General features: G+C 43.1%; 1 protein-coding gene across 1 annotated transcript in view; it reads left to right on the top strand.

The window, feature by feature from the left end:
• LOC118977274 (uncharacterized) overlaps window positions 1–16,075 on the top strand; it is a 106,095-nt gene that overhangs the window by 53,229 nt on the left and 36,791 nt on the right. The gene's annotated exons all lie outside the window — the stretch shown is intronic.

Below are 16,075 nucleotides of genomic sequence, written 5' to 3'. Positions count from 1 at the left end.
TGAGGCGAGGTGGCGGGGCTGCAGTGCTTAAGAATAAGAAACACTTGGAAGTGCAGTCAGTCCATTAGTGAAGTACTGTCTTGCAAGGTAGTCGGATTCTGGAAACAGCGTTCCATTCTGTGACTTTTACAGAAGTTTTCCTTCTTCAGAGTTTCAGAGAACAGTAATTTATTTTCTCTGCAGCTGCATAAATCAAGGTTGGCATACGCCTCTATCTCGTTTATTCCTATTTTCATTTATTCCTCTGTGAAAACTTTCTCATCAAAGCCAGGAAAATAAGAACCAAACTCCATACGAGGTACCCCAGAGAAGTGAAGGTGGGCGAAGGCAAAGTGCAGTGAACATCCCTCTGGACCGCAGTGCCCGGGCACTGTTTCCTAGGTTACAGGGACTGATGTCAGCAAGGCTTCTGAAGCAGAGAAGCCACCTGGAACACCCTGTTTCGTTTCCCAGATTTCATCAGCTCAGTGGTTTCTGACTATAGGTGAAGGTCGGGATCTTCTGGGGGATCTTCTCGAATTATGCAGGCCCAGTCCTCCTCCCAGGTGTTTCTCGTTCCTGAGTCTGGCGTGGGGCCTGGGCCTGCAGGTCTGGGGAGAGCACTTCAGGTGACTGTGTGCGGTTCAGACGACAACGGAAAGCCCTGTCTTGTCAGCAGAAGTGTTTTCTTAGCCCTATGCAATACAGTGTTTAATTACTTTAATCTTATGCAACCATAAAATTCAGACATTTCACATAGAAATCCCTATTTCCAACTTCTCTTGAAAATTTTCTTAACATTTGGTGGAAGTTAATTAGTGACTCCCTGTTCCAGGGACCGTGTGAACTGCGCAGTTTGACCTGGCACCCGCTGCTCCCTGCTGTCCCCGCTCTCTTGGCTTCACTCCAGGCCACGTGTTTGTGACCCACTGTTAATAAGTGTTACCAACAGGAGTTTGGGTCGTGCACCTTGTTCGTGGCACAATCTTATTATGTCTGCCTCTATTTTATACTGCCCTAGTTGATTAATATTAAGCTTCTGTTTGTGTGATGTATGTGTATATTTCTAATAATCTTAATTCTTTTCTAGAACAAGGAAAGGAATATGTCAATATAGAAATCAGTATATTTTTTAAAATGCAGAATAATTTTGCAAATTGAATCATTGTGAAGACTGGCTATTCCGAGATCATTTATCACTCGGATGTGACATAGACTAGGAGGTGTCTGTCTGCCTTTCGTGCCAATGCGAGCTGTGCAGCTACTTTGCAAAAACTTTGTCTCCCTCCAGTGCAGGAAAACAGGATTCTCTGTAATCAAGATGAGTTGATGGCCCAGCCTACTTCTCATACTCTGTGTATTAAAGTGGGACAGACCAGACATTTCCAATCTGGGTATGCTTCAGAGGCCCCTGAAGAGTGTTCCAAAGTACACACGGGAACCCTCTCCTTCTCCCTGTCCCCTAGGAGGGGTCCTGGAAACTGGGTGTTCTTTTTTAAGCTTTCAAGGCAGTTATGATAGAACTGATCTGTAACCTGAGTGAGCCCCACAACAGAATCTATTTCCATATAGTCAGAAGGAAAAAAACAATAACACCAGCTTGCCGATTTTTCTTGCATGATTCTTTATCCTGAGATTGTGTTCCTTCAACCTCCTGGTGATAATTTTTGCTTCTTCTTATGACGTAGTGACATAAGAAGTGATATCAGTGGATGCTATCTTTTCTCTAACGGTCTTCCTCAACAAACGAATACATGAAAGCAACCTTATGTCAAGCACCCCATATTTTAAACTTCTTGCCTGGTTCTTGAAAGTAAGAATGGTTCCTGGCGCCAGCATCTCAGGTCTGGGTTTGCCAGGTGGCAATCCTGGGATTGTGCTGCCTGCAGATGTTATGTTTGGCTTGCACAGTGTTTTTATAAATTCTTTAATTAAATGCATTCAGGTGAAGCGTGTGCTATCCGACCTGCCGTAATCCCTGCTCCCCTCACCTCCTTACACCGAGCCCCGACATTTAAATTACCCACTAGGCCCTGTGGGGATTTGAGTATACGAATCCTGAGGTAGAATTTATGGGAAAAAATTAGTCATACGGTGGTATAGCAGTGGGAATTTAAATATATTTTTTAACTGCTTCTAGTCCTCCTTGGAAAAGAGATGTGGATCTTCTAGTAGGTTTTGACACAGCTAAGGAAAAACTCTTTTGAGTAGCTCTAGTTGGGATCGTCATCGCCCATGGTAAAACAGAAAAATACAGCTTTATTTTTGTTTATAAAGGGCCAAAATCAGATCCCTCTGGTGCTACAAATTCCAAAATATATTATGCCTGATCTTTAGAATATAGCAGTGACTGAGGAAGATTAATGGGGCATAATAAGAGCATAACAGAATAAATTAGCAGAAAATTAACTCAGCCATACAGTGTTTATTCGTGCAACAAATATGTCAATATCGAGTGCTTTTTATGAGCCAGGCATTGTGCAAAGTGCTGGGAACACACACACACCAAGAAATAGACAGTGTACCTGTCCTGTTTGTGCTTATGGTTCCACAGAAGAGACTAATCTCAGGAAATGGGCTCACGAATAAATATGCAATTGTAGTTGGTACATAGAAAAAATTACAGAATAGGAGAAGAGACTTGTGGATCCGATTGCATCTGGATCCCAGAGATGCAACCACTAGTGATTTGAACAAGTGAAATCTAATAGAAAATGTTATGAAACTGTAATAAATGAATAACTACCTGCTGTAAGAAACTCTATGGTAGAGAACAGGCTGACAGTGACCAGAGGGGAGAGGGGAGGGAATTTCAGGGGAAATAAGGGAGGGATTTAGAGGAACCTATATAAAGGATACATGGACAACAACTGAGAAGGGTGGGAAGGGGAGGGAGGGGGGAGGATGGGGGGTGGGATGGGATGGGAGTAATAGACAGAAAACTGTACTTGAAAAATAATTAAATAAAAAAATTGAAAAGAAAGAAAAAGAAACTCTATGGAACCAAGGGAGAGTACCTGATCAAGGACAGGAAAAGAAAATCCCTCTCTAAGGCCCGAGAATTCAGATCTCCTTGGGAAATGTAGTTACATCCACTGGACGGCAGAGCAGCTCGCTGGTTTGCTGGGTCAGAGTCAGGCTGCAGTCCCAGGACAAACAAGAAGCAACACTTTGGAGCATGGATGAGGCAGGTAAATCGAAAGCTGAAAGCTGGTGCATGGGTGTGGAGGGGGAGTGGGGATGCCCGAGTAGCAGGAGGCCCGGAGCATGAGCTGCCCTGTCGGGAAGGCCCTGCCTAGAAGATGGTGAAGTCGGCAGACAAACGCAGGGGAGAGGGGAGGTGCACAGAAAAATCAGGGCCCCAGGGCTGGCAGGAGACCTGGAGCATGGGATGGCCATATGGGAAGGGTCACAGGAAGGCGATCACCAGGCCACAATGGGGCTGCAAGGTCTCTAGGGACAGCGTGTTCTGAGTGCATGGCTGGGATGCAGCACCCCCAAATGTCCACAGGCCCACGCTGCAGACTAACCTGGAACACCTGGAAACGGCAGGGGTGCCCCTTCCTCCTGAAATGTTCCTCTACCGCCCTCTACTGAGACAGCTTAACACCGCGCTCACTGTGCAGGGCTCCATCCATTGTTGCAGAGCATATTTTGAGGGGTGAATTGGAGCCCAGAAGCAGTAAGTTGACAATTGGCACACGAGCAAAATGGAGGGTCTAGTATAAATTAGGAGAAGAAGGAATATTTAGTGGATTTTTTATTGAAGATGAAACATTTCCACTGAGGCCTGGGCATTGAATAAAAGTTAGCCAGACAGAACGTTGGGATGAGCATTCTCTGGGAAGAAAAGACAGCATGTGCAAAGTCCCTGTACTGGAAGTAAAAAAGGCTTGGAAAGTGTAAGGAACTCAGAGAAGGTCCAGTGTGGCTAACTCGGAGTGCGTGGGGGCAAGCCAGGAAGAAGACAGGGGTGAGGCAACTCCGGGCCGTGGGTCAATGACAGGATTCTTGGATGTTCTTCCAATTGCAATAGAAAGCCACCCAACATATAACATTATTCTGACCATTATGTAAAGAATTAACTGGGGGGATGAGTGGAATGAAAATACCAGCTAGAAAGCTAATGCCATAGTGTAGGCCTTGGGGAAAATGGCCTGGACCAGGGTGGGAAGAATGAGGCTCAGAGAACAGATCTCCAGACGAAGTTAAAAGCAGAGATCACCAGGACTTAGGAACAGATTAAATGTGGTAAAGAAGGAGAGATAACTGGCAATTAAGGAGCACTTTGAAGTTTCTAGCAAAAGTAGCTTGTTGGATAAGGCATCATTTACTGGAAAAGGAGCAGATTATAAAGATACAGGGTGAAGTGAGATTACTGGAAACTTTGGCAAGAGAAGTCTGGTCTGTATAGATTTGAGAAAGAAACAATTTATTAATGTGAATTGGAAAAGTGTAAACAGCATTCAAAGACCACCAGTCAACACTTGCCTGTGAAAGAGACTAAATTCCATCCATCATCTCAGGATCCCCTGTAGTCTCTCTCTGTCATCTGCCTTGTCTGCAATTTTGTGTCTGTTAGAAGAATAGGGCGCTGATCCCAGCCCTGGAGGCTACCCTCAGTCCTTGTGAGAGTTGGTCAGTTTTGCTGTTCACCCTAATCCCTGGGGTTATTCTTTAGGGCACTAACTCAGAGCCTGATTGATGGGGTCAGAATTCCATGAGTCTGTTGAAAGCTTTCTGCTCAGCATCTCAGCCTCTTCAGATGGAAGTGACCCCAGTGTTGGGCTCATCCTACGGATTTCAGCCCCACTGTTCTTCACTTACAACCTCTCTGATGCACTCAAAGGAGGCCTTCATATGTACATCAGCTTTTCTATTTCTATCGGTAATAGAGCTGACCCTAATTAACCAGTCTGCCATTACCAAAAGTACAATTCCAATGTCAGCAGAAAGGAAAGGAGGCATGAGACAGTGTTGTTTTTTGTTCTTGTTTTTAAGGTGTAAGGTACCAGTTTAAGTTTGCATGCTGTGGAGAGTAGAATCGAACAGAAAGAAAATGTTACAGATACAGAAAAAGATGAATAACTAGTGGATACATAAGCCATCTTTCCTAAAAGTTGGGTATATCTGGCTCATAAGTACCGGCAGAGAAATTGAACTTTATGAAAGATAAGACTGAATGTTCTGCCAGGTTAAAAACAAAAGGAAACATTCTCGGTACATTATAGCAGAACAAGCCAGCTTTTGTTTTGTTCTGTGACTCTGTGTATGAAAGAGCCCAAATGTGGGTGTGTGGGGGAGAGGCAGGAGCTGGGAGACACTTCGCACACTGGGCTTTACAGATGCTCGAAGAAAAAAGCAGTGCTATGCTTTCAATAACTGCCTCTATTCAGGACTGCGGATCGTCACGGCATACGCACTTTGCTATGCCGCAGGAGGAGTCCAAGGGGCCAAGGGGCACACGATAGGGCGCAAGACTTTGTTTTGAACGAAGAGTAAAATTTGGAGTGTGAAATAAGATGAATTATTTTAGTCATGTGTCTTGAATCTCTTTCGTAAACGAGACCTGTTCATGTTTGATGTCCTTTTATAAAAGGCAGGCGAATGATATTCCTTTCCCAAATTGCCAAGATGCTAACAATTCACTTTTAAGAGCTGTACAGCTGCTCTAAACTAGATGGAAGCCTGGGGAAGTAGAATAGAGTCCAGCTTTCCAATCTCCAGTCTTAGAATAACATGGTCCCTTTTCAACCACGGGGGATTCCTTCCAGACCCCCAGTGAATGCCAGAAACCGAGGATAGTCCCCAGCCCTAATCAACTTCTTCAGCTTTGCCAGGAACATAGCAGCATCTGTTTCATTGCAGATTCAGCCTCTCCAGTAATTTTTGTATTTTTCTGTCCAAAGCTCTTCTCGAGTCTGTGTAACCATCCCTTAGCTACAGTAAATGGCTCGGTTCCACTTGTTTTAGGGGTCCCTTGCTAGAGTCTCAATGCTTTCTGGTGCAACACCTTGCCACCAATCAGAACAGAGTTTTGGTCCATGTCTTCACCCCTGAACTTAAGGCCTTTTCCACATTCACTAAGCACTTACCATGCACTGCAGCTATAACTCTTGTAGTTTGAGGTACAGTAGCAAAACTAACAGGAATTTCTTTTTTCTTCTTTTTGTTCTTCCCAATTTCATGGCTGAAAGATTTATTCTCATCATAGGTCTTAGCAGCCTCAGCAAATAATATTTTTATTGCCTTATAAAGTGGAGAACTTTCACCTTTTCACATAAAGAAAGCACTTTGTCGTTTCTCTTTGGCATATCAAATTGCCAGCGTCCCCACTCTTGTGCTTGGGAGCCATTAGTAAATAAAATAGGGGCTACTTGAACCCAAGCTGCAACAGTGACCTGATAACCAAGACGGCTTCTCAGTGACCAACAGGCAGAAATGTCTCCACTGTGGAGAGGGGTACGTGAGTCACGTCCTGGGCAGGGTGGAGCTGCATGGCCAGAGATTTCTTCACTCTACCCAGAATGGCCCACTCACAATGTAAAACCTATGGATTGTTTGATTATGGAATTTTTCATCTCAAAGTTTCAGACCACCACTGCTCACAGAATAGTGAAACCACAGAAAGGGAACCTGCAGGTAAGAGGTGACTAGAGTAAGTTTATACTACATCTTCCAGTAAACTAAGAGTTACCAGAAAATGGGTAGCTCCTGGGACTTGACCTAGAATTGATCCAAGAAGCAGAGGAAAACCAGGCCCAGAAAATGGGTTTCCATGGACAGTGTAAGGAATCAATACAGTTGATTTCTGATGACACCATATGGTCCTGTCTGTTACCACAATGATGACATTCCTGTGTGTTAGATCCACCAACCACTAGAACAAATGTCGGAGACTTTCAGGGATTCAAAGATGTTAATTTATTGGCCAAGTTTAACCTGCACATGGGGCGATCCCTCCAGAGACACTGTGCCCACTGGGGGCTCGTCTGGGATTCGCACCTAGCGCTTACAGCTAAGTCCTTGTATACAGGTCATCAAGCAGGCGTTTTTGCACAGAGGCAGATTATTGGCTTACAGGGTCCACACGCGAGAAAAAGGGTGGGGTCTGACTCAACTGGAAGGGAAATTTTGAAACTAAACAGATGGCAATCAACTTACAGGGTAGGGTGTCTGCTAGGGTTTCAGGCTCCTTGGGGCTGAGGCCATTGTTCTTGTTCCCAACACTGTGGCTCTCTGGGTGAACACATGGAGGAGACAGAATGCCAGTGCTCTGGGAAGTGATCTGGCAAGAGATTCGGCTGCAATAATCCTCTGCGTACAGATTTGGCACTGTATGCCTTGAGGTCACCTGAGGAGAATGCAGGTTACATGAGACGAGAGCTGAGGTCAGATTCACTGGGATGGGGACGGAGCCCGTCAGAAACCTGCTGCAGGGAGGAGGATACAGCATTAGATGCTGAACAGGAGTAGCCAATGAGGTGAGAGGAGGTCCAAGGGGGTCTTCTGTTCTCAGAGCACAGAGACAAATGCATTTCAAAAACATGGGAGTGGTCAGTGGAGGCTGATGTTGCCGTGAAGTAATGGCCCACTGGATACAAGCCTCTTAGAGGGAGAATGGACCTGCCTGGGGATGACTGGCCCTGTGTGGGTCTCACTTCCAATCTAGAAGTAGGTTTGTCTCAGCTATTCTGAGTGGGGGAGAGGAACCTGCCTTGAATGCACGTTTGGGGGGACTGACTTTCTATCTTCTCCTTTCTCTTTCTAAGACAAACTCTTGGAGTTGTCTAACACTGTCTTCCTCCACTATTTTCCTAACTCACTGCAATCAGGAGCCCACTTTTGGGCTCCTGTGGCTGTTGAAATTACAATCATGCCTAGATTATCCAGGGAGAGAGTTTAGAATGAGAAAAACGGTGGGCCACCAGCCTTTACTGGGACATGATACCATCTGCGTGATAAGGCTCTTATGTGGATTGAATAATTACAGGGTCAGCACATAGTTTCAAATACTAATTTTCATTCTCTTGACCCATTACTCTATTCTAAGTAACCTACCTATAGTCATATAGGTGGTAATTGAGAACAGATTTAAACGCCTATCTGCCTGGCTAAAAAAGACCACGTTCTTCCTTTTGACTATGCCAAGCTTCCTGCTCAGTGGTTTTGTCCCATTTTGTGTCTACCTGCAAACTGCCTGCCCCTGGAATCCACCGGTCCCTTGTCGGTTTCCCAGGTTCACACCTCTGAGTTTGACCTCACTGTGCTAATCTGCTTCTACTCCACGTATCAGCCTTTCTTCAATGGATATCCATTCCATTTTTCCTCACGTTCTAATTGTGTCAGTCCCAGAAAAAGAGACAGGGAGAAAAGAGAAGTGAATGTAAAAACTATTGCCTGGGATTTGTGCGCGTCGTTTGCTGAGTTGACAGGAATGGAGAAGACGCGTGCCCCATCAAGGGAGGAATGCTTGTGGCATTTGGAAAGCACAGAGTGAGTCGGCATGTGTTTGTTGTCACTATAACAGGCTCAAGTTGCCAATCAGCTCCTAGGACGCTTCTCTGCAAGTCTCAATACCCCATTCAACCTTACTTTTTAATCTAAGAGATGTCCAGTAGGTGGCGCAGTTCACTCACAGATGGTTTTCAGAGACCACACCGGAGGGTAGTTTCAATACTAATGTTCAGGTTAATTCCGGAGGAGAATGAGCAAGAATTGACACTAAACTCTTCCTTTCCCAAAACACAGAAATGAGGGTTAAAGATTATATGATTCACAACAGAGTGTCTAGCACTTAAACCAGGTAGCTGAGGTTCACGTGAAATCCTCCTATTCATACCAGCTATGAATGTCCAGCTCAGGGTAACTTTCCAAAAGGCGGCCATGCAAGGCACTGAGCAGCAAGTTCTGAGTTAGGAGAGTGTAAGGTACCTGGTGAAGCTGTCTGACATCAGATGACCACATTTCTTAGGATGATACCTGTTGGACCTGCTCATCCTGTATTAATAAGTCCCTTAAAAGGATGTTTTAGAATGGGAAGAGTGTACCCCTTAGTTTTTTTGGCTTGCTCCCACCACCTTCTGCTTTTTTCCCCTACACCAAAATTCCACCTGCAAAGTGTATGTTCAGGGTGTAAAGCAGATGAAAGCCAGTTTCCCAGAATGGCTCCCTTCCTGGGCAGCCAGAGAGAGCGCTCGGAATGCCCGGGGATAAAGGCAAGGCCATGGCACCATGTCCACTTCTAAAAGACATTTCTGGGAGAAATCACCTCCATTCAGTTGCTGGCAAAACGCTTGTTGAAAACTTACTACATACCAGGAATAGGAGTGTGACGATAGTAAAGAAAGCTAACAGCTCTCCTGGAGTTACATTGAACTGTAAGAAGAGACAGGGAAAAGAACAAGATAATTTCAGATACTTCAAATACGGATAAGAATTTTGATTTGAGAATGCCTAAGGGAAGGATGGGGTTGGGAGATTATTTTTCAAGGAATGGTCAAGAAAGCTTGTCGGAGAAGATAATATTTCAAACAAAGATCTGGAGGGCTGATTTTGGCAGAGGAAACGGCTAATACAAAGAACCTGAGGAGGGAGCGTTAAGTCATTTTAAATTATTATATTCTTCATAAGCATCGGGCAGTTCATCAGGTTGCTTCTTAGGTGCTACTTACTACCTGGTATGAAGAAAGATACTGATGGAATTCAGGTTTAAATGAGAGAAGGAAAGGGATGATCCCAGAGCACAGCAGGTGTATCTTCCAGGTGTGTGTGAGGGGGAGTGGGCAGCTGCAAGGGGTCCAGACTTGTGGGACTGGTCCGCAGAGGAGTGCCGAGGGGCGGGGCGGGGGGGGGCGGCAGGCAGCACAAGGAAGCAGAAAGACTCACCAAAGGGACAAACCGAATGCTCCAAATACACTTTGTCTGTGTTTTAAAGTAGCTCTTAACGAGCTTTAAAATAACCTGCTTATCTCCCTTTCAGTGTTTCTCAGCGTGTGGTCAACCACATGTGAAGATCACGAAGGCACTTGTTAGATGTGAATTTATGGGACGGGGCTCAGGAATACACCACAAATATCATGCACACTGAATTTTTTTTGGTTTTTTTATTGTTATTCTAATACAATTGTCCCAGATTTCCCCCTTTGCCCTCCTCCATCCCTCCCACCCCCCACGCTTACCGTCAGTTCCCACACTGTGGTCCATGTCTGTGGGCCATCCATACGTGTTCTTCAGTTCCTTCCCCCTCTTTCTACCATCATCCACCCCCCTCCTCCTCTGTGGTCACTGTTGGTCTGTGCTGTGTTTCTGTGCCTCTGGTTCTATTTTGTTCATTAGTTTATTTTGTTCATTAGATTTGGGATGGCCTAGATGGAACTTGAAAATATTATGCTGAGTGAAATAAGCCATTTGGTGAAAGACAAAAATCGTATGATCTCTCCTATAAGAGGAATCCCATGAAGACAGGCACTGAAATTGATCATTGACACTGTGGGATTTACATTTCACCAGGGCTTCCGCTCTTCCAATACCATGGCCTCTACTTTCTCCTAGCACAGAGTCCGTTCTTCGAAGCTGAAAGAGACTAAACACTTCTGAGAGAAAAGGGGAAGATTAATGCACAACAAAACCCTGCAAAACCTTAGGAGTTTTAAAGAGATCTTGAAGAGTTTCCTTTGTTAAAATAAAAGACATAGATCTTTGCTTTGGTAATTTGTGCTTCTTTTACTTATAATATATGTAAAGGAACTCTTTTCTTTCTGAATTTGAACAAATAGAGGCCTTCTTCAAGGGGACAGTATTGTTCTTCCTGTGGAAGGTGTAATTTTGTGGGCGGTAATGTGCTCCCCTAAACTTCCAGAGCAAAGAGCTCTCACCTCATCATCTTCTGGGGACACGGTGAGGGGGAAGGTCCCTTGGGGAGGCTTCGGGTTGGGAGGAGTCAGTTTCAACTCTGCCGAAGACAGTGGGGGGGGGGGGGCAGCAAATGCCCCTGGAAGGGTGAGGAAAGTGAATCTGCTCCTCCTGTCTTCTGGTATTTTTGTATTTGATTTAGAAAACTATGGCTAAAAAAGCAAGAGTAAATTTGGACTTCTTACTCACCCACCTCCCATCTCTAATTTGGTATTCAGGGATATTTTTGGTTGTTGTTTTTATTTTTTATTTTTTAACTAACCCTTCCACTGACCCAGCCCCAATAAATAAACAAAAAGAGCGAGAGAGCAACCAATCATTTGGTTGCGTAAAATAGCATGATATGTGTAACGCTTGGTTTTTTTCATACTTTTATCATCAAAATTTGAAGAGAAAGCCTATGTGTTCTTTTCGCACAGGTTTTTCTAGTAGGTCATAATGCCTAAGAGTAGCAACAGTAGCAGGGCATTTGGAAAGATGTTTCTTTAATCAGGTGCCTAAGAGCCTTTGCTCGGAGACAGTTCCACCACTACGGACACTCTTCAAATGCTTTAAAATTTCAGAGGCTGCATCAGGGTGGAAACTGCATTGTGGCTCCATAGTGCATTATTTTTCTCTGCATTAGCTTTATCACCTTATTTCAGTAAAATATCTGCTAAATCAGCAAAAGGAGAATCAGACCATTAAGCTTGTGTGTTTGTTCTTCACAAGGAATTCCAGGGTCCAAGTTTAGGAATGGACAATTAAGGCCAATTATTCATGGAGTGTATGTGCTATTTGCATCTTTCCCTTTGGGATGCGTTTGCTACCACCATTTCCAAGGAGGGTATTTGCTTGCAGATCTGCCCTTTTACCTCAGAATGAAGATAATGTTTCTATTTAAACCAAGTCATCCTTGTCCTAAATATTGCATAGTGGCCAGGACTGCCATCTCCTGTTTCCTTGGGCCAAGCACAATGGCAAGGCAAACAAGGCTCCGGTCCCCAAATCTTTTTGTCCTCACTGCCATTTNGGAGTGTAGGTGCTATTTGCATCTTTCCCTTCGGGATGCGTTTGCCACCACCATTTCCAAGGAGGGTATTTGCTTGCAGATCTGCCCTTTTACCTCAGAATGAAGATAATGTTTCTATTTAAACCAAGTCATCCTTGTCCTAAATATTGCATAGTGGCCAGGACTGCCATCTCCTGTTTCCTTGGGCCAAGCACAATGGCAAGGCAAACAAGGCTCCAGTCCCCAAATCTCTTTGTCCTCACTGCCATTTGGTGTGGCGGTCAGATGTGTTTGTTATATTGCAGAGAATTATAATACCGAATGAGTTGTGCAAAATTCCGCCCAAGAAATTTTAAAATAAAACACTTGCAAACAGAGTGCTTATTCTAGCTATGAAAAATGTATTTGGAAAGCACTGCGGGAACATTTGCAACTTGAAACTTTTCATCAGAAATTGAGAGAACTCAAGGTCAGTTTAATATTAATTCTCCCTCAGCACTTTCATCAAACAGATATCGAATTGCATCTGAATCTGGTAAAGAGATATGAATTTAGGTCAGTTTAGCCTTCAAAGGACAAATTTCTTGAGAAATATTTTGTATCCATTTATTTAGGCTTAAGTATCACAGGTTATTTTAGGGTGAAAATGACCAAACCCTGCCTTTGTCATAGAGCTAGAAATTCACTTCTGGTAAGTTGGAATTGCTTTTGAATAATTTATAGGGACAGAGAATTCATCAGACCTGATACCGTCAGTGGCCATGAGATTCTTGTTCTGTGGTGGGTGCTGTGGGAACTGTGGGGCTGGACTTGGACAGTATGAAACTTTGAGTCCAGAATCTCCTACAGGTGAAAGGCAAGCAACGTTTAAGAAATGGAAAACTTGCCCTGGCTGGTGTGGCTCGGTGGATTGAGCGCAGGCCTTCAAACCACACAATCTCGGTTCAATTCCCAGTCAAGGGCACATGCCTGGGTTGCAGGCCAGTTCCAGGTTCCCAGCAGGGGACACACAAGAGGCAACCATGCATTGATGTTTCTCTCCTCTCCTTCCCTTCCCCTCTAAAGATAAATAAATAAAATCTTTTAAAAAAAGAAATGGAAAGCTTGAGTCCAAACTGTGTAAGAAAGAACCTTTAAAAAATGCTTCACTGTGAAAGATGCTCTCTAGTCCTCCCGCCCTGCTGCTGACATCCATCCCACTGGAGTTCCCAGCCAGCACCGAGGACCTCATCTCTTAGTACCATCACCCTCTCCTCCTTTTCATTAGTCGGGGTCATAAAAAACCTCCAATTTGTTACTGATCAACCCCCTATTTCTTCTACTCAATATTAAGATTCTTTCATTCTTTTAGACCTGCTGTTCAATCGGCCTTAAATCCCATCTTAAATTCAAAAATCCATGATCTTGGGACTTCCCCAATAATTTATGTTTAGTCTTTAGAAGACTAATAAAAACTTAGATTGTAAAGACAGACCAAAGCCAAATGCTAATAATGAACCTTACATTCAGAATAAAGAGCTATACCTTATGTGGGTGGCAATGAAGAACCACTGGGTGGTTTTGAACCCCAAAGCGTAACTGAAAGACGAAGAAGGCTATTCTTTAGGACTGTGGGGTGGTGCTGGGAGGTTGGCTGTAGGGTGAGCTAGGAAAACTTGTGCCAGTTCAGACAAGAAATAGTTCAGACAGGAGATGAGAGGTTGAATTTGGGTGATGCACAAAACATCAGAAGAGAAAATCTCAGAAATATTTTAGTTATCCATTTGCTATTCCAAACTTTTTTCTGTTATTCTACACCGCTTTTAACAGTCCTGTATCCTCCCCTCTCACTGAAACACCCACCCTCCTTTACAATTTCTTGATAGTTTCAGCCCCTACTACAGAAGTTCTTAACCTGGAATCCAAAGACTCCTGAGGGTAAAATAGTAAAAGGTCCTTGAACTTAGATGGAGAAAAAAGTTACATCTTTATTTTCTTTTTTTAAAGATCTTATTTATTTGTTTTTAGAGAGCGGAAGGGAGGGGGAAAGAGAGGAAGAGAAGCATCAATCTCTGATTGTCTCCTGCACACCCCCTACTGGGGACCTGGCCTGCAACCCAGGCATGTGTCCTGACTGGGAGTTGAACCAGTGACCCTTTGGCTCACAGGCCGCCACTCAATGCCCTGAGCCACACCAGCCAAGGCTGCATCTTTATTTTCATTAACCTCCAACTTAAACTTAAAATGTTCTTCAGTTGCAAAATAGGGCACAACCCACCATAAAATTAGCTGTTCTGTCAACTTTTTAATAACACAAATTAGATATTTCATGTCATATTGGAGTTATTGCTCATATGTTAAATTATAGTTTATATTCATCGCTATTTCAAAATGAAGGTAGCAATTACCAGATCCTATTGTTTAATATGTCATTAAAGAAGCAGATGCTACCATATCACAAATTTTCTTTACTATTCATAATGGTACTTCAGTATCATTGGTTTCCTTTATAATCCTATGTATTTTGACTTATGCATTGAAACATGTTAATCTAAAAAAAGAAACATAAAGTTCTCCAGAAAAACATCAAGAAGGCTTGTAGAGACATGGGTATCATTTGAGATTGTGGCCTGACACAGTCTCCAAGGTCTAGTTCTATTTCCTTGAGAAAAAATATTCAATCTATCACCCCCTTCTGAAGGCAGCCCCGCCTTTGTCCATTACTTGCAGACCAGGGAAAGAAAGATGCCCCCTCCCTTGCCACCTCATTGGTAGCTATACCTCTTCCCCACCCCCACCCCACCCTTTTATTTTCCTTTTTGCATTTTTTGAGCCTTCCTGATACCTCTTCTGTAACCAGGCATAGTCTCAATCTCCATTTGTCCTTAAAGAATTCTTTTCTTGCTGACTAAAAGGCCGTACTTTTCCTGGCTCTAGTCACTTTGTTGTTGCTGCATACCAGAAAGCAACAACTTTTCAAGGTGAAGGCCAAGTCTCCACTGATTCACTTCCTTATAAGTAGTAGCAGGAGATGAGAAAGGAATTCCATTCTGGGAAATTAATGCTGCATGAAGCACCTTGACAAACACGCTGACCATGCCCTGATGTGGAGAGGGAGGGCAGGAAGGAACTCGTTGACTGGAAAACAGAAAAGAGGGTATTTTTAGGGCACAACGAGTGCACCAAACATGAATTTCATCTAGGATTGACCCTGACCGCTCCCACTGAATGACTGTGTGTGTTAAGAACCTTGGCACATGTGCTTAAGTTGATAACCTCTGTTACATAACCTCTCAAAGGGCACAGGCTTCAGCCACATACTGATAATGAAAGCACAATAAATATCTTCTTGGCTGACATTGCAGTGAAACTAGAATAATTTTAACAGATTTTGTTTTCATGGACGTTCCTTCCAATTTACCTCACTTCCTATGACTAAGAGATGGCATTGGTGATAGAGAGAAAGTTCTACACTTGCATACTGTAGAACTTTGTGAAGATTTCCATGTGGTTTCGTTGTGTTAGTTTTTCTTTTCTTTTAACATACACATTAAATGACACATGAAAAAATAACTTTCTGGAAAGTTATACACAGAATTTTCATCAATTGTTTCTCCCATTATTGGAAGTAAATAATGAGATTTCAAGGATTGTATCTGAAAATCTGTAATGTGACATTTTCATAAATAATTTTTTAAAATACAAACATAGATGGCAGTCTTTTCTTAAACACTCCTACTTGAGAAAAAAATTTTGAGAGGATTGAAAAATGTAGCAAATCTCCTTAATTTATTTTAATTTTCTACTTTTGGAATGGGTAGTTCAGATCAGGGATCCCTGAACCTACTTATTACATAAATCTTTCAGAAAAATTTTACTAACATATTCATAATATATGGGATTTTATTTATAAATTGCACTTGGTGCTGCTCTGGAATATATATTGATATTATTAAACTTACACAAAAAGGTGAATTTAAAAGGATGAAATGAAAAATAAATAAACACTAAAACTTATTTTTTATTTATTAAAGATTTAAATGACATTTTATGTTCTCTCTCATCTTAAAAATATTGTTGGGATCAACTTACTGGACACACCTATTTTCAAAAAACTGCCCTGGCTGGTGTAGCTCCGTGGAATGAGCACGGGCCTGCAAACCAAACAACCGTGGTTAGATTCCCAGTCAGGGCACATGCCTGGGTTGCAGG

The sequence above is a fragment of the Sturnira hondurensis genome, unplaced genomic scaffold, assembly GCF_014824575.4.
Source record: "Sturnira hondurensis isolate 20B ecotype Veracruz unplaced genomic scaffold, ASM1482457v3 Scaffold0021354, whole genome shotgun sequence".
NCBI classification, from domain to species: domain Eukaryota; kingdom Metazoa; phylum Chordata; class Mammalia; order Chiroptera; family Phyllostomidae; genus Sturnira; species Sturnira hondurensis.
The sequence above is the reverse complement of the archived record's forward strand: the minus strand, read 5'-3'. Positions and strand labels throughout refer to the sequence as shown.